This window comes from Bison bison, unplaced genomic scaffold (assembly GCF_000754665.1).
Source record: "Bison bison bison isolate TAMUID 2011002044 unplaced genomic scaffold, Bison_UMD1.0 scf7180017864141, whole genome shotgun sequence".
NCBI lineage: Eukaryota > Metazoa > Chordata > Mammalia > Artiodactyla > Bovidae > Bison > Bison bison.
Genome location: NW_011494713.1, coordinates 126,326 through 148,579, shown reverse-complemented (window position 1 = coordinate 148,579; position 22,254 = coordinate 126,326). Strand labels below are relative to the sequence as shown.

The 22,254-nt window shown below is 39.1% G+C and overlaps 1 long non-coding RNA gene across 1 annotated transcript in view; it reads left to right on the top strand.

Moving 5' to 3' along the window:
* The window catches only part of LOC104988655, a 31,597-nt gene extending 13,044 nt beyond the window's left edge, over positions 1 to 18,553 (top strand). The window contains exon 3 of the long non-coding RNA XR_825266.1: positions 18,475 to 18,553. This is a non-coding gene — a long non-coding RNA (uncharacterized LOC104988655). The remainder of the gene's footprint in view (positions 1 to 18,474) is intronic.
* The last annotated feature ends 3,701 nt before the right edge of the window (positions 18,554 to 22,254 follow it).

The following is a 22,254-nucleotide window of genomic DNA, read 5'->3' as shown; positions in this document are numbered from 1 at the left end:
TCCAATACATGAAACCATATGCAAATATCATAAGCAGTAATTGAAGACAGAGTTACATGTGATCTGAGCTTCCCAGGTGGCGAGTGGTAGAGAATCTGCCAGCCAGTGCAGGAGATGCAAGAGACAAGGGTTTGATCCCTGAGTCGGGAAGATCCCCTGGAGGAGGAAATGGCAACTCACTCTAGTATTCTTGTCAGAAAAATATCATGGACGGGGAGGCTGGTGGGCTATAGTCCATGGGGTTGCAAAGAGTCGGGCATGATTGAGTGACAGCAAGTACATGTGATCTAGTTAGCTCACCATGAAGAAAGTTCTTGGGATGAGTTTTGGGAAGATTTGTTCCCTGAAGAAGGAGGTCATGAGGGGAGGAATTTGAGTTATAAAAAGAGTCAACTTGAAATTGTAGAGAGCTCCTAGAGATGCTTATCTGTAATTGCTCTTCTGCCTTTGATCAAAATCATGAAGTTACATATTCACATTATCTTGTATATTCTACTCAACAGGCAAGGATTAAGCCAGGGAAGAAGCACGTATTTCCTCTCAGGTGTTCTGAGTACTTTGGCCCAAGGTCATTGTCATCAGACAGCCTGTGACTAAGGTTGCTTTTTCTGCCCTTCCCAGCACCCCATAGCCTCAGGCTTCCAGAGCAGACCATGGAGTCAGAATTGTGCTTGATCCTGCCTAAAGACAAAGGAGGTGTTTAACAGTAGGGTACTGAAGGTTGTGGGCATCTTTGTCCTTATATCATTTTATTCCAGTTCTCAAGGTCAGTCTCCCAAAGAGCACCCTTTTAAGCTATGGTACTTAAGGGAGTACTCACCTTTCTCTACAATCCTCCCCAAATGTTATTTAATGTTTTCACTAGTGGACACATTTATACGTACTTACTTGAACTTTGGAGAGTGATTTTACTTGATAAATCTCAGTATCTCGTCTATCCTTGGAATTTTCCAGGCAAGAAAACTGGAGTGGGTTGCCATCTCCTGCTCCCAACCCAGGGATCTTCCCAACCCAGGGATCAAACATGCCTTTCTTGCATCTCCTGCGTTGGCAGGTAGATTCTTTATCACCGGCACCACCTGGGAAGTCCTGATAAATCTCAGCAACTTAATATATACCTATAAGGATTGATCTGAAGGCACTGGCAAATTATAGATGAATGTATTGAAATCAAAGTGCTATGGCCCCTGATTCATTCTTCAAGTTTTTTTTTTTTTTTCTCTCTCTCACATTAGAAACATGTAAACTGATTGCTTACAACTTCAGTTCAGTTCAGTCCTTCAGTTGTGTTCGACTCTGCAGCCCCATGAACCGCAGCATGCCAGGCCTCCCTGTCCATCACCAACTCCTGGAGTTTACCCAAACTCATGTCCATTGAGTCAGTGATGCCGTCCAACCATCTCATCTCATTCTCTGTCATCCCTTCTCCTCTTGCCCTCAATCTTTTCTAGCATCAGGGTCTTTTCCAATGAGTCAGCTCTTTGCATGAGGTGGCCAAAGTATTGGAGTTTCAGCTTCAGCATCAGTCCTTCCAATGAACACCCAGGACTGATCTCCTTTAGGATGGACTGGTTGGATCTCCTTGCAGTCCAAGGGAATCTCGGGAGTCTTCTCTAACACCACAGTTCAAAAGCATCAATTCTTCGGCACTCAGCATTCTTTATAGTCCAATTCACACATCCATACATGACTACTGGAAAAACCATAGCCTTGTCTAGGTGGAACTTTGTTGACAAAGTAATGTCTCTGCTTTTTAATATGCTGTCTAGTTTGGTGATAACTTTCCTTCCAAGGAGTAAGTGTCTTTTAATTTCATTGCTGCAATCACCATCTGCAGTGATTTAGGAGCCACAAAAAATAAAGTCAGCCACTGTTTCCCCATCTATTTCCCATGAAGTGATGGGACCAGATGCCATGATCTTCATTTTCTGAATGTTGAGCTTTAAGCCAACTTTGTCACTCTCCTCTTTCACTTTCATCAGGAGGCTTTTTAGTTCCTCTTCACTTTCTACCATAAGGGTGGTGTCATCTGCATATCTGAGGTTATTGATATTTCTCCCGGCAATCTTGATTCCAGTTTGTGCTTCTTCCAGCCCAGTGTTTCTAATGATGTACTCTGCATAGAAGTTAAATAAGCAGGGTGACAATATACAGCCTTGACGTACTCCTTTTCCTATTTGGAACCAGTCTGTTGTTCCATGTCCAGTTCTAACTGTTGCTTCCTGACCTGCATACAGGTTCCTCAAGAGGCAGGTCAGGTGGTCTGGTATTCCCATCTCTTTCAGAACTTTCCACAGTTTATTATGAACCACATAGTCAAAGGCTTTGGCATAGTCGATAAAGCAGAAGTAGATATTTTTCTGGAACTCCCTTGCTTTTTTGATGATACAGCAGATGTTGGCAATTTGATCTCTGGTGTTCTTCCTCTTTACACAGCATTATTTAATGCTAGATTATTCATGAATATGTATAAATCCTTTTTATAAAGCTGAGAACTGTTAAATTAGATAAATCTAATTTATAAAAAATAATCCTGAATGAATTCAAGGTAGAAAGAATTAACCTAAGGAAGAAAATACTAAAATAAGGGCAAATATAGGCTACTGGAAATAAATTATTTGCATTTGAAACTTTGAAAAAATCTTTTGGCACCATTTATGCTCCCTTCCCCCTTCATTTTCCTTTTTTACTTTTGTTTCTTCTGTTGTTATTTGTAAGGGTAATTTATGATCATGATAACTAAATAATATAAAGATGTATAAAGAAAACTTTTTTGATATCCCCTCTCTCCAACTATTAATGGGCTTTCCTTGTGGCTCAGCTGGTAAAGAATCTGCCTGCAATGCGGGACCCCTGGGTTCGATCCCTGGGTTGGAAAGATCCCCTGGAGAAGGGAAAGGCTATCCACTCCAGTATTCTGGCCTGGAAAATTCCATGGACTGTATAGTCCATGGGGTCTCAAAGAGTTGGACATGACTGAGTGACTTTCACTTTCAATAGCCTAGAATAAATGTTTTTTTGGTTCCTTTTTGTGATCCATACTAAGATATATATGCATATATATATCTTGATAGACATATACATATGCATATATATCTTTATATATATTTTTATGTATGTATATAAAACGCATATATTCATATATCTACATGGAGGTAATTTTTGGTTATTTTTTAAAATTAGGATTACAATATTACAGATTCTGTATCTATTATGCTGGATTCTCTTTTGGCCTATGCTTTCATTTTTCTTTGCTGTACCCCAAATTTTCTTTCTTGAAGAAATTCAACGAGTTTCTTTTTTCACTTTACATAACATAGGATTTTCTGTGGGGTGATGAATATAGATCCAAACTCACTTTAAAAAACAAAACTGTAATATTTCATATTACGTAGCTATCACAATTTATTCAGGTAATGGATAGATATTACATAAGAAATGCATCCTCACTTCTTAGGGGAGAAAAGTGCATTTAAGCTTTGTTTCAAGGTCCTAACACATAAGAGGAAAAAGGCAAGAACTTTCCTCTAAACTTTATTTTGTACACATGTATACACTCTTTATAGAGGTTTCTTATTTCAAACATTTTAGGAATACTGTTAGATAATTAATAAGCCATGAAACAGTGGTTATTGTGAAAATTGATAATGATTTAAAAATGTAACAGCTAATGTAAATGGTTCACCAGGAAACTTATTAAATCTTTCATAAATGTCCATTGTACTTAAAATCTAGTGAAGCTCATTTTGTCTTGGGGCTGTTAGATGAGCAATACACTTGGATATCTCTTACTGTAGTAGATTTAAAAAAGGCAATTTTTGTCTGTAAACCCAAATATAATGCACTGTGTTTTGGGTTAGCATTTTCTTTCACAATACTTAAACCACTACAAATAACCAGCAATCAAAGGACTACTGCATAAATCTTTATGTACTGCCACATTACTCAAAGTGGGGTTCCTGAGTTAGAGGGTATGCTTTTTTTACTTTTTAATAGAGAGTGGCAGATTACCTTCCCTAAGAGGTAAAGCACTTCATATTACCTTGTTTTCTCAAGTTGTTAATATTACTTTAGAAATATTACTTTATTTTAGAAATATTACTTTAGAAAGGGATATTAGGGAATATGCTGACTTTAAGCTGCCACCTTTCTAGCTGGCTCCTTATTTTAAAATATGATATAAATAAATAGCTTAAATTATTCCCATCTGATCTTAATTTGTTCTTGAGATGAGAACTTAGAAATTGTATACAGTCCAAACACAAGTCCCCTTTAGCTCCTGCTCAGATAGATTTTTTTTTTACCTATTTTCTCCAAATTGTTCTAAGAGATGAATGGGACTTGTGGGTTTAGAAGACAAACAGATGAACACAATTGTAAGAGTAGATGTTTCTCTATTTGGATCACAAGGAGGAAAACACATATTAACTTTCATCACAGCTCTTGATTAGGTAGCTTTTTCAGTTAGGTTTTCTATCTCTGGTGATTTACCTATTGGTGAAGAATAAGTAGAACAATATTATGGGGCTAGAGTGAGATGGGAGGGGAAGAAAATGAAAAGGCAGCAAAGTAAAGAAGGTTAGTTTGAATTCCAAGTTGTCATCTCCTATGTGCCTGATGCGCTGTGGGATCTAAATGAGTACTTACTGACATTTAGAGGTAGTATAAGACCTCCTTTGCTCCTACATTGAATAAAAGACCTATTTTTAACTGAAAGATGAAGTGATACTCAGCACTTTCTGTGCTGGCTCTGAAAAGAGGTTCTTTGTTGTGATTCTTCAGAGGATGGGTTAAAAAAAAAACAAAACACCTAACTGATAAAACGTGTGCTTGGCCCCCCAGTCGTGTCTGATTCTTTGTGACCCCATGGACTGTACCTTACTAGACTTCTCTGTTTAGGGGATTTTCCAGGCAAGAATACTGGAGTCAGTTGCCATGCCCTTCTCCACAGGATCTTCCTGACCCAGGGAAAGAACCTGTGTCTCCTGTTTGGCAGACAGATTCTTTACCACTGAGCTACCTGCAAAGTTGCAACTAATAAAATGAGACTTGGTTAAAACATTGGTTTTCACTTAAAAAATTATGGCCTGTTAAATATCAAATGTTTGTGTTTCCTCACATTCATATGTTGAAGCTCTAATCTCCAATATGGTGTGTATTTAGAAATTGGGCCTTAATTGGGAAGTAATTAGGATCAGATGAGATCATGAAGGTGGGTTCTTGGTCCAGTGAGATTAGTGCTCTTTTAAATAGATACCACAGACTGCCCTCTCTCTCTCACTTCATGCACTTGTAGTGAGCAAAGACCGAATGGAAAAGCAGCAAGAAAGAAGCTGTCTGTGAGTGAGGAAGAGCGCTCCTATCGTAACTAGGACTTATGATTGTCTGTGCATGTGTGCATGCTGTTCTTCAGTTGTGTCCATCTCTTTGCAACCCTATGGACTGTAGCCTACCGGGGTCCTCTGTCCGTGGGATTCTCCAGGCAAGAATACTGGAGTGGTTGCCATGACCTCCTCCAGAGGATCTTCCCAACCCAGGGAAGATCCAGGTCTCTTATGCCTCCTGCACTGGCAGGTGGGTTCTTTACCACTAGTGCCACCTGGAAAGCCCATCACTGTCTGAAATCATATTATATATTCATGGATTGATTGTCTATAAGTCTAGAATGTAAACTCCACTGAAGACTTGCTTTTTCTCTTCAGTGTTGTATCCCTGAAACTCACAAATAGTGCCTGGCACATAGTAAGTGCTCAATAAATATTTCTTGAACAAGAGAATGAACTAACTGGAAACCAGACTTATTCCCCAAGTTTGAGTCCTTCTCTTGGACACGAGTCTGGTATTCTAGAAGTTCTGAGTAAGATCATTCCCCTATTCTGGCCAGTGTCCACACAGAGATTGTAAATAGCCCATAAACCCTGGGTCTAAATCAAGGAACACTTGCCTGGGATTCCAGGGCTCAGTTCTTTATGAGTCCTCTGTTCCCATTGCCCACCTACCTGATCATGATAGACTCCTTTGTCTGTATGGTAGACTCCATCTCACCTCTGTTTCTAGCAGCTGATGCTTGCCTGTGCTTTTCACATCCACCTGATGGTCTCATCCTAGTTTACACGGACTCCCAGCCTAGCCCAGTCGAATCCACTTGATGTTTCTCAAAGAATGGTAGAAGATATGGTATGCTGCTGCTGCTGCTGCTAAGTCACTTCAGTCGTGTCTGACTCTGTGCGACCCCATAGACAGCAGCCCACCAAGCTCCCCTGTCCCTGGGATTCTCCAGGCAAGAACACTGGAGTGGGTTGCCATTTCCTTCTCCAATGCATGAAAAGTGAAAAGCGAAAGTGAAGTCGCTCAGTCCTGTCTGACTCTTAGCAACCCCATGGACTGCAGCCCACCAGGCTCCTCCGTCCATGGGATTTTCCAGGCAAGAGTACTGGAGTGGGGTGCCATTGCCTTCTCTGGAAGATATGGTATAGGTGGTATATTTTCATTTTTATAATGTGTTTGTTCCTTGATATGTATTATAGTAGGATTCACATATCAAACAAATTTAAGTAAAAAAGATAACATACTGCATGATTTATTTGGTGATGTTGACTTTACCTGTTTATTTAATCCTATATATTTAAAAAAATTATAGATCTATTTATTTTTGCCTGTGCTGGCTATTCGTTGCTTTGCACGGGCTTTCTCTAGTTGCTATGAGCAGGGGCTACTCTTCATTGAAGTGTACGGTTTCTCACTGTGGTGGCTTCTTTGGTTGTGGAGCACAGGCTCTAGGTGCGTGGGCTTCGTAATTGCAGCGAGTAGGCTCAGTAGTTAGAGCACACAGGCTTAGTTGTTCCACGGCATATGGAATCTTCCCAGACTAGGGACAAACCTGTGTCCCTGCATTGGCAGGCAGACTCTTCTCCACGGCACCACCAGGGAAGTCCTATTTAAGCAACTATTGAAGTATAGTTGATTTACAGTGTTGTGCTAGCTTCAGGTGTACAGCAGAGTGATTCAGTTTTGTATAGAGATATTCAGATTCTTTTCCCTTATAGATTATTACATAGTGTCAAGTATAGTTCCCTGTGTTATAGAGTAGGTCCTTATTGGTTATCTATTTTATATTCAGTAATGTGTTTATATTAATTCTAAACTCCTGAAGTATTCCCCCACTTTGGTAACCATAAGTTTGTTATGTCTGTGGGACTATTTCTGTTTTGCATATTAGGTCATTTGTATCATTTTTTTTAGAGTCCACATAAAAGTGATAAGTCTTTAGGTCCATACATTGTTGCAAATGGCATTATTTCATTTTTCCATGGCTGGAGTAATATTCCACATTATAAATAGCATACTGTATGATTCTTTAAAAAGAAAAAAACAGGCTGGAAGAGGCCGATTTATAGGGACAGGAATCAGATCTCTGATTGCCAAAACCTGGGGAAAGGGGTGGCTATGGACAATAAAAATAGGCCCAAGGGAAATTCTGGGATGATAGAAATATGTATCTTGATTGTGGTGATGGTTACACAACTGTGTTTATTAAAATTTATCAAACTCAACACCTTAAAAGAGTGAATTTTACTGTATGTAGACTATATCTCAATAACCTGCCAAAAATCAAATCAAAAGCATTAGTGTAAAGACAATATCCAATATTTAACTGTAAAGGTGGTATGCAGCAATGGTAAAAGATGGCAAGCAAATGATCAGAAATTGTAAAACAGTGTACTTAATGATATTTCAAAACTGGAGCATTGCTTAATATTGCATTAGATCATTACTTAGAGTATTACTGTCTCCCTCTGTTTTTACATCTCGTCTGTGGATTGAACATCATTTCAGGTCCCTATGGCCTCCTCTAGCCCCCTACTGCTATAGGACTCTGAGTAGTTACACATGTGTGCCACTCAACTGTGTCTTGCTCCGTACAATCAAACCACTTGATTCCTACTGATGTGCACCAACTCATTGGAAAAGACCCTGATGCTGGAAAAGATTGAGGGGAGGAGAAGAGGTACAGAGGATGAGACGGTTAGATAGCATCACTGACTCAATGGACATGAGTTTGAGCAAACTCTAGGAGATAGTGAGGGACAGGGAGGCCTAGCATGATTGCAGCCGTGGGGTCACAAAGAGTCAGACAAGACTTCGTGACTGAACACAGCAATGGTACATAATGTAGGGCTTCCCAAGTGGCACTAATGGTAAAGAAGCTGCCTACCAATGCGGGAGACATGAGACATGGGTTCAATCCCTGGTCAGGAAGATCCCCTGGAGGAGGGCATGGCAACCCACTCCAGTATTCCTGCCTGGAAAATTCCATGGACAGAGGAGCCTGGCAGGATATAGTCCATAGGGTCTCACAGAATTGGACATGACTTAGCAACTTAGCATGCATGCATACATAATATAAAATTTACCTTATTAATTGTGATATAATTGACACATAACTTCATATTAGTTTCAGGTGTACAACATGATAATTTGATATTTGTATATATTGCAAAATGATCACAACAGTAAGTCAATATCCATCAGCTCACACAATTAATCTTTTTTCTTATAATGAGAACTTTTAAGATCTGCTGTCTTAGTAACTTTCAAACATATAATACAGTATTATTAACTATAGTCGCCACATTGTACATGTGGAAGTTTGTACCTTTTGATCACTTTCATGCATTTTGCTCACCTCCCACCTTGCAACCACCAATCTTTTCTCTGTATTTATGAGTTCAGTTTTTTTTTTTTTAATTTCACATTAACAAGATCATACAGTATTTATCTTTCTATGTCTGACATTTTACTTAGCATAATTCCCTCAAGACCCATCCATATTATTATAAATGGCAGGATTTTCTTCTTTGTTATGGTTGAATAATATTCCTATATATGTGTGTGTATATCACATTTTAAACCATTTTAAAGTATACAGTTCAGTTGTATTAAATACATTTTATTGTTGTGCAAATATCACCACCATCCAGAACTTTTCATTTTATACAGCTGAATCCCCATTTCCATGAAATAATAACTCTTTATCTAACCCCCATCCCACACCCCAGTAATGTTTTGTTCATTAACTTTGCCTTGATTACTGCTTTCTGGGTAACCAACACCCAAACTCTGTTCTGTACCCAGTCTGCCTTTGTCCTTTACTAAAATGGAGAATCTATGAAAAATAGCTTTACTAAGTTAGGACATGAAGTATAGTTTTTGTTCTTTTATTTCTTCTTTCTTGGACTGATTTCTTCTCCTTTAAAAAATTCATTTAGCACAAGGGTGGGGGTTCTCCTGTGCTTTTGCATATGGTGTGTCCTCTTGAGCATTCTGTTTTGCTCAGTGGGAGAAACTGACCTTATATTAACTTTATATTGATAAGAACAAGGTTGCTGTATGGGGACAATGCAAAATTTTCATTAATTTTTAAGCTATATGATGTTTACAAATGCTGGCTAAGTGCTTCGGGATCTCTAGGGGATGTGAATCTACTCTCCTCTATCTATGGTTTCTTTGGAAAAGTCTGAAAAGGCCAGTGTTAAAGCCACCCCTTGGCCTCTTTGGCTTTGGTCTCTTTTAGTAAGTGAACTTGAACATGGTGGTCTTCTGTCCCTTTCCTATGACTCTGAGTGTTTCTGGCCTTGCCTTGGCCACTTGGTTCTCACCTCTTGCGTTCTTGACCTTTCTTCTTCTTTTCTGATTCTTTCTGATTCGGATTTTTTTTTTTTTTGCCTGCACCTCACAACTTATTGGGATTTTAGTTCCCTGACAAGGGATTGAACCCTGGGCCCTCAGTAGTGAGAGCTCGGAATCCTAACCATAGGATCACCAGGGAATCCCTTGGTTTAGATTTTTTATCTCTAAGTTTTTACTGATCTAAACTCTGTTTAAAATCTCAGCCTAAGGCACCTGGGTCCTCCTGACATTTGGGCAAAATGAAAGCAAAGGCTGAAAACCATATAAGACTTTCAGTTCCTTGGACATCATTTCCTCATTCTTGCTTTTACTCCTGTGCTTCTTTCTCTCCATGTTTTGGATTATCTCCATGTAGTTATTTTAAATGGCTGTTTCATAGGCAGCCTTTGCATTTCAAAATGTCTCCATACTTTTCCTGTTTTGCAGGCAAGCTTTTCTTACTAGGGTTGCTGCCGTATGCTAATTTACTGTCCTTTAACAATAAGATTTCTTGTTTTCCCCAGATTTTTCGAAACCTGAGAATTAAATTTCCAGAAAGGCCAAACCACTGCATTTCATCTTGCCTAATTTGTCATTTGGGCAGGCTTCCCGCTGCAAAATCAGCATGAGGGTTTTTTTTTTTGGTATTTTTTTTGTTAAAGAAAAAGAAAGCAATATGATTCTTTGGCACACTCACCATGACTTTCCCACCAATCTGATAAAATTCCATCCCTCCACTCCCCAAAAGAAAATTTTGAGCTAAACTTTCAATTTTTTTTTTGGAAACGAGCTTAAACAAATGCACTCAATTTTGGGAAACATCTCTAAGCAAGGCAGGCTGAGCTACATTCCTGCATTTCTCATGCTGTAGTGGGAAAAGTTCATGAATGTAAGCGAGTGCTTTTCTAAAGTTATCTGTGAAGGGAAAGGAATAATTACTTCTGTGTGGTTCAAACCTGGGCACCATCCAGGTTCCCCCAATTAGCTGTGAGAACAGTGCCTGCTATTGTGTATCAGGTTTACCTTGAATTCTCTAAGGACTCGTGCTTTTCTGATCACTATGAGTATTAGAAAGCAGGATCCTACAAGATTCTTCTTTCTTGTCTTGAAGCAAAAGGGGCCCATATGACTACAAGAGAGCTTTTGAGACAAACAACTGCTGTAAGCATTTAATTACTAGGGGTGGAAAGGGAATGGTTATGTCATTTTTAATAGAAAAAATCAGAAACTTCTGCATTATGAGGGTGGCTGGATATAGATACTTTTTCATGCATGGGGAAACGGGGGGAGTTTTAAAATTTATTTTTTCTTTACTTGGGTAGCCCTGTTTTTCAGTTTTACTTGCCCTTCCAAAGTCACACTGGCTTAGGGGTAATATGAAGATGAAAACAAGTCACAAATAGGCTCTACCTCTACAAACTCTGAAAATTCCAGATTCTCAAATTCTTCTTAGATAGTATTGGAAGAAATCCACATGGACCCATGTGCTTCCTGGATGCTACATGGCACCTGCCATTTCCCTCCTTTTCAGGTGTGGTTCACACTGGAAGGAAAAGGCTGTCACTTTTTTGTTTTACCTTTTCTGATGACCCTGATACCTAGTGTTAAGGCTCTGCTGTCTGTGGTAGGAGCATCATTGTTAATCCTTACCTGTCGTGACACCACTGCCAGTTGGGATGCCTGCTGCAGTGGTGGTGCTTGGCAAATCTCATGCTACGGCTGCCGGTGGCTCTTGCTCATGGTGCTCACCTCTGCACAGAGGTAGTTCTGGGAAAGCCATTGACTCCTCTGTGCTCTCAATGCCGCATGGAGTGTCTGTTTCTTTCCTTTCAATAAACCTATCTCAACTTAGGACATGAGGCATGTGTCCTTAAGACTGGAAGGGTAATCTGTGCAACAGGCACATATTTTATTCAGAAATCATCTTCCTCTCTTATCTGGCTCCTTATTGTGAAATGGACCTAGCATCATTAACCTTGGTAATTTCTCCTGTGACTCCTTTGACCCTGGTTCACATAGCCTCTGTTCTCAGTTATGCCTGGGTATGTCTTAGTCTTAGGGTGAGAACAATTGAACTTGCATAACTGCACGTACTTGACTTCATTCCATGTAGGTGCAATTAGATGAGCTAAGAATTGTAGCATTCTGCAAGACCTGTCCAACACATGGATCAGAATGAGGTCTTTTCCTCACCTACCTGGGCAAGGTCAGGCCTATGTTTTGTGTATATGTGGGTGTGGTGAGGTAGAAATTCTAGCTTCCATTTCAGCATATCTTTTGTACAATAACTCTCAAATATATGGTTCCAGTCTAGACCTTTCTCTGTGTCTGATTCTCATCTTCCCTACAAAATGATTCTCCTCTTATGAGCCCTGTTTCCATCAATGGACCAATGAGTTTCTGTGCTAGAATCACCCTTACATCCTCCAACCCCCCACAACCAAAAACAGTTACCAAATTAAACACTAAACCTCTGATAATTCTAATATTAGTGGAGAGGAATAAAAGGTAAGGACTATGAGACCTCTCAGGAAAAAAGTACTGGACAATAATAATCTCATAATTGAAACATTGAAGTAATACTCCTGTCTGAATAGGAGGAAAACATTTCCCTTGTGAATATCATGGGATGAAACCAGTCAAAATTCTTTTCCTCTCACTTATTTGTATCTTCAGTATTTTGGCCACCTGATGTGAAGAGCTGACTCATTTGAAACGACCCTGAGGTTGGGAAAGATTGAAGGCAGGAGGAGAAGGGGACGACAGAGGATGGAATGGTTAGATAGCATCACCGACTCAGTGGACATGAATGTGGATAAACTGCAGGAGTTGGTGATGGACAGGGAGGCCTGGTGTGCTGCGGTTCGTGGGGTCGCAAACAGTCGGACACGACTGAGCGACTGAACTGGTTAATATCTTTAATAGCCAAAACAATGTAGGCTTTAACTTTACCATATTTAGGACATGGAAAAGAATATATTGTCCTAAAAATAAGCACGCTTGAGGAGTACACATTTAGTGAAATTGCTGCAAGTGTGCATGCTTTCCCCTTTAGTAAGGAAATTCCTGGGTGTAATTGCTTAGAACATGGTGACTGTATCCTGCGTTGTATACTTAAATACATCTTATAGGATTTAAAAAGAATTGATGACCCATCTGTAAATGTCCCTTAAGAAATTATTCAAGATAGAAGATAGATCTATTTGCTGAGAGCTGTCTAGGTCTGTTGAAAGCAGGAAGGTCTCTGAGCCATCCAGGATTCCCTGGGGTCCTGGGCAGGGGAAAGGAAGCCTCCCATTCAGATGGACTCCTTGTTTTCTGCGACTAGATACCAAGGGTGTTATGGGCTTCATCCTGTCTGTAAGTTCAGTTGAGTGTGGAATTGAGTGATGGATGAATCCACTGAGGAAAGCCTTGCCTCATCAGAACCTGTGAATTAACAGTTTAACCAACTGAACATCGAATTCAACTAGTTAAACATCTAACCAAACTACTTTTAAACTTCTGCTGCAAACCCCGATTGTTCTCTGCAGGTTAGTTTTATATGAGCGCAAATAGCTGCAGAAGATTTCAGGTATCTTGGGATATCTACTGTTATCTTAAGATATTTATTCTAGAACAAGGTAAAAAGACCCTTTTAAGATGTTTAGAAGTTCTTTACTTCTATCTCTCACATTAAAATGGAGTCTTAGATCCTAAAACTATGTAATATATTATAATTCATGCTCTGGTTGAAAAGAGAGTTATAATTTTCCAAAAGCAAACTATCCTGAGAGTTCAGTAAGGGGTTCCCTTACTGAAACAATATTTTGCAGTTTTTAGTCCTGCAACCAAAGGACTACTGAACATTGATTTATTTACAATGAGGCATTAGTACAAAGCTTAGTTAAGTCAGCACAAATAAATGTTGAGCCAGAGGAGTTTTGGGTATTGGCTTTCCAGCCTACTAGTTACATGGCTTTAGACAACTGAGTTAAATATGCTCTTTTTTTTTAGAGTATTTCTCCATTTACTTAGATTTTATTTGATTTTTTCCCACACTGTTTCATAGTCTTCTGGACATATGTACATATTTTGTTAGATTTATAATTAGGTATTTCATTTATTGGTGCTACTGTAAATGGAATTGTTAAAAATTTCAGTTCTGTATAATAGGTTCCAGTTTCATCCATCTCATTAGAACTGATTCAAATGTATTCTTTTTAATGGCTGAGTAATACTCCATTGTGTATATGTACCACAGCTTTCTTATCCATTCATCATGGTACTGGATGCTTGGGGCTGGTGCACTGGGACGACCCAGAGGGAAGGTAGGGGAGGGAGGAGGGAGGAGGGTTCGGGATGGGGAACGTGGGTATACCTGTGGCGGATTCATTTCGATATTTGGCAAAACCAATACAATATTGTAAAGTTTAAAAATAAAATAAAATTAAAAAAAAATAAAAATTAAAAAAAAATTTTCAGTTCTAAATACCTGGAACCAACATCATATTGTATATCAAATATATTTCAATAAAAATTCGTTAGTCAAAAATGTCAATTCTGATTGTTCATTATTAGTGTAGAGAAAACACACTGACTTTTGTGTATTGACACTGTACTTTGCTATTTGTTTTCTCTGTTCACTGTCATCATGACATGAGATATTGAATTCATTTCCACTTCCCTCCATCCCCCATGGTACTACAGATTTCTTATTATCCTTTTTCCTTGAAAGGATTTTATTGTTGTAAGAATGCTAAAATTTTAATGCACAATACAGTATAGTTATCTATACGAGCAATGTTGAACAGCAGATCTTTAGAACTTATTTGTCTCGCATAACTGAAACTATACCCATTGAACATCAAAGACCTAAACATTCTGAACTTCAGTGTTTCTTTTTCTTAGTGTCAATAGGTTTTATTGGAACACTGCTACCACATTAACTTATACGTCATGTATGGCTGCTTTTGCATTGGAATGCAAGCTTTTCCACCCATCTTTATTGAGATATAATTTACATATAGCAGTGTAAGTTTAAGGCATACAACATGGTAATTTGATATATGTATACAGTTGTGAAATGGTTATCTCAATGAGGTTAGTTAGCACTTCCATCTTAGATCTCAGAAACATATTCATCTTAGAACTGAAAGTTTGCACTTTCTGTCAATATCACCCCTTTGCTCCACCTCTAAACCTCTGACAACCATCATTCTGCTCTCTGCTCTGGTGAGTTTCACTTTTTAAAATTCCACATGAGTGAGACCAAATAGTATTTGTCTTTCTCTGAGACTTACTCTACTTAGCCTATTGCCCTCAAGGTCCATCCATGTTGTCACAAAAGGCAAGCTTTCCTTCTTTTTACTAACTGAATAATATTTTATTGTATTTATAAACACATCACTTTATCCCTTCATCTGTTGGTGAACACTTGAGTTGTTTCCATGTTTTGCCTATTGTAAGTTATGCTGCAGTGAACACGGAGTGCAGATATTGCTTCAAGAGAGTGATTTCGTTTCCTTTGGATATCTACCCAGAAGTGGGATTGCTGGATCAGATAGTAGTCCTCTTTTAGTTTTTTGAAGAAATTCCATACTGTTCTCCCAATAGGCTGCACCAATTTATATTCCTACCAATAGAGTACAAGATCAAGCTGCGTTTCTTATCTGTGAAAAGGAGCAAATAATACCTACCTAAATTGTCAAGGCTAGGTTTAACATAATGCTTGTAAAGCATTTATGGTAGAGTGCTGTGCTTCCTGTGAACGGAAGCTATTATTAACTACCTTGATTCTGGAGGTGATGAGAACAGTCCTGAATGGAGTTGTTGTCGGTGGAGTGTTTGATTCTGGAGCTAGTACTGACATGCATGGGTACGCGCATGCTCAGTTGTGTCCGACTCTTGGCAACCCCATGGACTGTAGCCTGCCAGGCTCCCCATCCATTGAATTTTCCAGGCAAGAATACTGCAGTGGGTTGCCATTTCCTACTCCAGACGATCTTCCTGATCCAGAGACTGAACCCACGTCTCTTGAGTCTCTTGCATTGGCAGGTGGATTCTTTACCACTCTGCCACCTGGGTAGCCCATAGCACTCACATGTTATATTCTGAGTGTTTATATGCCATTTTCTCCCACTAGATTGTGAATTCCTTAAAGGCAGGTAGGGCCTTATTGGTCTCTGACACCTACTAGGATTCGGATGCTTGTTTCTAAATAAGTAAATAATGAACTCAGATCCTTAACTCAGAGCTGCTTAAAATTATTTAGTAAATAATTTGAAGAAGTCTAGATGTCAGGCTTTTTCCCCCCTCTTTCTCTCTTCTTTGACTAAAAAGCAAGGAATCTGGACATTTGGCCCGAGGGAGATTTTGGTAAAGCAATTAACTAGAAATGTACTATTAAATATCAAACCCATTGTAAATTAGCATGAATCTAAGAATTGCATTTTATGGGAGAATTCTTATGTTGTTTTTTCATGTTTTTCTTTGAAATTATTTTAACAGTTTGCCATAAGTATATTTTGGGTTTAGTCAATTTGTTGTACTGGATGTTTCCCCTAGAGGTAAATGCTTTTGTTGAATAAAACTCACTCATTCCATATCAAATCTACAATATAAGATTATTGAATGTAATTTTTTTTTTTTTTTTTACTTTCTAGCCTGAATTGGAACCTTATGGACATTGAATCTAGAAACATATGCTGATGTGATTTATATGTAGAAAATCTCTGTTCATATTATTAACAAAATCACTATTGTGCTCCAATATTTGTTCTCTGGGGATGAATCTTAGTAAATCACTTCCTGCCATTTGGATACCTCAGATCTCAAACTGCTTGAAGCTTTAACAGATTCACCAGAATAGACAATTCAAAACTCCATGAAGGTTCTGATGACAGGAAAAGTATTCCCCATTTCTCCTGCAAGGCTGGGGAGGGGACAGGAAGGAAAGGAGAGAATTTTAGAATCTGGTTCTTCTATGTCTGAAAGACAGTTCAGATTAATTACTAGTGCCTTAAATAAGAAACAGGAAAACATCCTCCACAGAGACAGTCACTTTAGCCAGCTATAAACATGTGGTACTCATTCACAAGCTTCGAGAGCAGAGAAATTTAGATAGGTCTGAAAAAAGTCAGGCGAGCTTGTCTTTCAAAATGAAAATTGGAAGTAAAATGCATGGTGCTCAGACTTATCCACTCTCTCTGTCTTGAGTCTATCAGTTTAACAACTCTGAAAAGTTTGAGGTTTCCTGAGTATGTGTCTATATGTATGTATTATTCCACCCTCCCCAACTTCTGATAGAACATATTTTACCAGTTTAATTTACAAAGAGAATTCAGTTCTTCCCTGTCATGCTTAACTCACCTATGACATGGGGATTGTACATATATTTCCATCTTTGAAGGAACATTCTCTCACATTCCTTTTCCGAGATGTGCTAACCTGATGTGAAAGGTTAAGTCACTTTCAAAATTTCTTCAAAGCAGGAACGTCTTAGTGGAAGACAGTATGTTATTTATACAGTGACAGGTTACGAAAGCATACCTTTTGTTTGAATAGACAAGATACATCTGAACTTCCATTTCTTTTCCTGTGCAGCCCTGGATTTCTATTATGGGGACTTTGATGGAGAAGGGGTTGAGAGTTTGGAGAAGGTTTGAAGAGGATGTCAGATTGCTTTAGATCTATTATGTTCCAATTCCTGAACACTCAGATTTTATGTACTTGTTGCTACCTGTGAGTCTGAATTCTTGGGAGATAGCCTAAAAATCGGAGAAGGCAATGGCAACCCACTCCAGTACTCTTACCTGGAGAATCCCATGGATGGAGGAGCCTGGTAGGCTATAGTCCATGGGGTCGCTAAGAGTCAGACATGACTGAGTGACTTCACTTTCACTTTTCACTTTCATGCACTGGAGAAGGAAATGGCAACCCACTCCAGTATTCTTGCCTGGAGAATCCCAGGGACAGAGGAGCCTGGTGGGCTGTCGTCTACGGGGTCGCACAGAGTCAGACACGACTGATGCGACTTAGCAGCAGCAGCCTAAAAATGCTGGCAGGTCTGCCTTCTAGGTTATAGAGGCTGATTCTACTTAGTAACCATTGCTGTGTTGATAGGAGCAGGGACTTGTGTGAGTTAAGATCATTCAAAAGATGAATTTGATGATGCTGACTTTTTTTTTTTCTATGAAGAACTGCTCCTCACATTACGTCAGTTAGAAAAAAGTCCATTTTTGAAAAAGGGAATCACAAAAGAAAAGTGGATGGCCTGAAAGGCCGTGTGGTTTTATGCATTGATTCCACCCATAAAGTGGGCGAGGAGCGGGTGGGGCAGGGGTTGATAGTTGCAGCTGATCAGGAGTACATATTCCTTCTGCTTCTCTTTTAGTGTCCTTATAATTTGCTTTTCAAAAACTTAAAGGTAATCTCAGTGGTTCTCGCACTTGTTTAGACCCTGAACATTCTGCACAGACACTTTGAAAGCCCTGAGCTATGTATCACAACACATCATAATAGGAAAAAAAAGATTTAGAAGATTTGGGACCTAAATATTGGGCATGGACTTTATTGGATAGCTTTGTGTCAATTTCTTAACCTTTCTAAATTGCCTAATGGGTAAATAATATTGTTTTTCTCACAAGGTGGTTGTAAGGATCCAGTGAGATCTGATTGAACCATTGAAAATTAACTTTTTTTGGCCTTCACAAACTGCTATTTTAAATGGGCAAATTCATATAAGCAGTGTTTTGTAAATTGTAAAATCCGTTTAAATTGTAGTTAAAATAATATATAAAGTTGCTTTCTCTTCACATTTATGAGGGAGAAGTGGAACTTTCCTAATAGCTGAAGAATAATTGTTACAGGAGGGTGTGTGCAGCTTTTAAAAAGAAAGACTGAGGATGATAATAGTAAGTATGAAAATAAACTTTTATTTTTGGGGCAACCTTTTGTTATTTTAATATGAAATGGTGATTACATTAATCCATTAATGGGCTGTATATATGTGAAATATTCACACCATTCCATGTTAGCAGTTCAGAAACTTAGCCATCGTTGTTGACAAACCATTGTATTTTCAAAGGGCAAAACATTCCCTATTCAAGCCTCTCAATCGAAGCCCTCTAATTTAATAGGATTAATGAGGTCATTTGGATGATAGTCACACATTGTATGAAGGAAAAGTAACTTGATGTTAGGGATCATCTGAAATAAATGATCTGTATAATATTTAAGAAAATAACAAAGAGAAATATAACACTGGCTTTTTTTTAGGTGATTATATAGTTCAAGGTTCAATAAAGTTTAGGAAATAAATTGGGTAACAGTGGTAGGTATTACACTTGATAATATTTCTTTTCTTATGTAGTTGAGATATGTTACAAATAAAGCATATTTCTGCTTCCTTTGTTTCAGACTGATGTTCTGAAGCCAGAGTTAATAACTTAGGCTTAAATCCTTTAAAAATGATTGTAACAGTCAAAAGTGGAAGATTTAAAAGTGCAAAATCTCTACATTAACAGAAAAAGATCAATTAGGAAGAGCTAATATTTTCCAAAGATGTAGGAATCCTGTAATTATATGATTTCATGTAAAAATCAAATGAGGGTATTCACACTGAAATTCTCAGACGTGAATGTGTTTTTTGTCTTCGGGTTTGCAGTGAATTATGCAGACTGTTAACCTGTTTGCAGTTGTACTTTTACTGATAAAGATGCTTCATTAAGGACTTGACTTTTTTAAAAAAAAAAATTTATTGGCGTATAGTTGATTTACAATATTAGTTTCTGCTGTACAGCAAAGTGAATCGATTATACATACATACATATGTATTGGGGCTCCCCTGGTGTCTCAGACAGTAAACAATCTACCTGCAGTGCAGGAGACCCAGGTTCGATCCCTAGGTTGGGAAGATCCCCTGGAGAACGTAATGGCTACCCATTCCAGTGTTCTTGCCTGGAGAATTCCATGATGAGAGGAGCCTGGTGCACTACGGTCCATGGAGTCGCAGAGTCAGACATGACTAACTAAACATACACACACACACACACACACACACGTGTGTGTGTGTGTGTGTGTGTGTATATACATATATATATATATGTATGTGTTTTAAAAATATATTTTATATCTTTTCCCTTTTAGGTTATTACAGAGTATTGAGTAGAGTTCCCTGTGCTGTACAGTAGGTCCTTATTATGTACCTATTTTATAAATAGTAGTAGCTGCTACTGCTGCTGCTAAGTCACTTCGACTTAGGTGTCCGTCTCTCTGTGACCCCATAGATGGCAGCCCACCAGGCTCCCCCGTCCCTGGGATTCTCCAGGTAAGAACACTGGAGTGGGGTGCCATTTCCTCCTCCAATGCATGAAAGTGAAAAGTGAAAGTGAAGTCGCTCAGTCGTGTCCGACTCCTAGTGACCCCGTGGACTGCAGCCTACCAGGCTCCTCTGTCCATGGGATTTTCCAGGCAAGAGTACTGGGGTGGGGTGCCATTGCCTTCTCCAAATAGTAGTATGCATATGTCAATTCCAATCTCCCAGTTTATCCCTCCCCTGCATTTTCGCCTGGTAACTGAGTTTGATTTTTACATCTATAACTATTTCTGTTTTGTAAATAAGCTCATTTGTATTATTATTATTATTTTTAGATTTAACATATAAGTGATATCATATAATATTTGTCTTTGATTTACTTCATTCAGTATGACAATTTCTAGGTCTATCTACGTTGCTGCAAATGGCATTATTTCATTCATTTCCATGGCTGAGTAATATTTCTTTGTATATATGTACCACATCTTATTTACCCATTCCTCTGTCGATGTACATTTAGGTTGCTTCCATGTCCTGGCTATTGTAAATGGAGAACAGCGTGGAGGTTCCTTAAAAAATCGAAAATAGAGCTACCATATGATCCAGCAACATCGATCCTGTACGTATAGCCAAAGGATACCATCATTTGTAAAGATAAGCACCCAATGTTCATTGTGGCACTATTTACAAAGACTTGACCTTTTTTTCCTCTCTTTTTCACTGACTAGAGACTTTCCATATGTGCAGAATGTGTGTATGTGATGAAAATTCAGATGTTTTTGAGACTCAATAAAATGAGTTATAAACACTGAGAAGTTTCACTATTTGGAATATACTGCTGCTGCTAAGTCGCTTCAGTCATGTCCGACTCTATGTGACCCCATGGACAGCAGCCCACCAGGCTCCTCTGTCCACAGGATTCTCCAGGCAAGAATACGGGAGTGGGTTGCCATTTCCTTCTTCATTGGAATATACTATGTACATACTAAGGGCTTCCCTGGTGGCTCAGTTGTTAAAGAATCTGCCTGCAATGCAGGAGACACAGGTTTGATCCCTGGGTTGGGAAGATCTTCTGGAGAAGGAAATGGCAACCCACTCCAGCATTCTTGCCTAGAAAATCTCATGGACAGAGGAGCCTGGAGGGCTATGGTCCATGGGGTTTCAAGAGTCAGACATGGCTTAGTGACTAAACCACCACAATATATTCAGAAACCCAGGAAAGATCTTTCTGAAGGAAACCTGACCTGTGAAGTTGTTCTAAGTGATCCATCTCACTGTGGGGCAAAATCCTAGTGGAAATAAAATTGGTTAGCCAAGATAAGTGTGAATCATACAGACTTGGTTGGAGGCAGGAGAAACGAAGGAGGGGGTGTTTATGTCTCCTTTCCAGCATAAGGATTATTAGCATCTCTTTTTATGTTCAGAACTGCCTCAATACGGATGATAAATTGTACGGCCACCAAAGCTTCAGAGAGTGTTACTTTCTGAAATATAACGTGGGGGCTAGAATACACCAGAACTTCCTTTGCCCCCTCAGGTGGGTACCAGGGCTGTAAGAATGTTCACTGTGCCCCAGTTGTGGTTGATCCTGATGTTATCTTTCTGTACTCCCAAGGTGTTCAGTAGCCTGGTCTTGTCTTCACCTTGTGAACTTGTCTTCAGAGTCAGCAAAAAAAAGGATGGGAAACATACCAAGGAACCTGTCGGTGTCAGGGAGAGGAGCAATAAAGATGGAGTTGGTAGTGGTCTTGGCATGGACCTGGGGTTGAGTTATAGAAAAGCCTGTGGGCTCTTCCAGTGGTGTCCTGTTGAATTACCTTGTCATGATTATAGCACTGGAGTTGGGAGTGGTCTAAGAAGTTAATCTAATTTCTCCTTTGGCCTCCAGTAGACCTCAGTTCAGTTTAGTTCAGTCACTTAGTCGTGTCCTACTCTTTGTGATCCCATAGACTGCACATGGCTTCCCTGTCCATCACCAACTCCCAAAGCTTACTCAAACTCATGTCCATCAAGTCGGTGATGCCATCCAACCATCTTGTCCTCTGTCATCCCTTTCTCCTCCTGCCTTCAATCTTTCCTGGCATCAGGGTCTTTTCCAACGAGTCAGTTCTTCACATCAGGTGGCCAAGGTATTGGAGTTTCAGTTTCAGCATCAGTTCTTCCAATGAATATTCAGGACTGATTTCCTTTAGGATGGACTGGTTGGACCTCCTTTCTGTCCAAGGGACTCTCAAGAGTCTTCTCCAACACCACAGTTTGAAAGCATCAGTTCTTTGGCACTCAGCTTT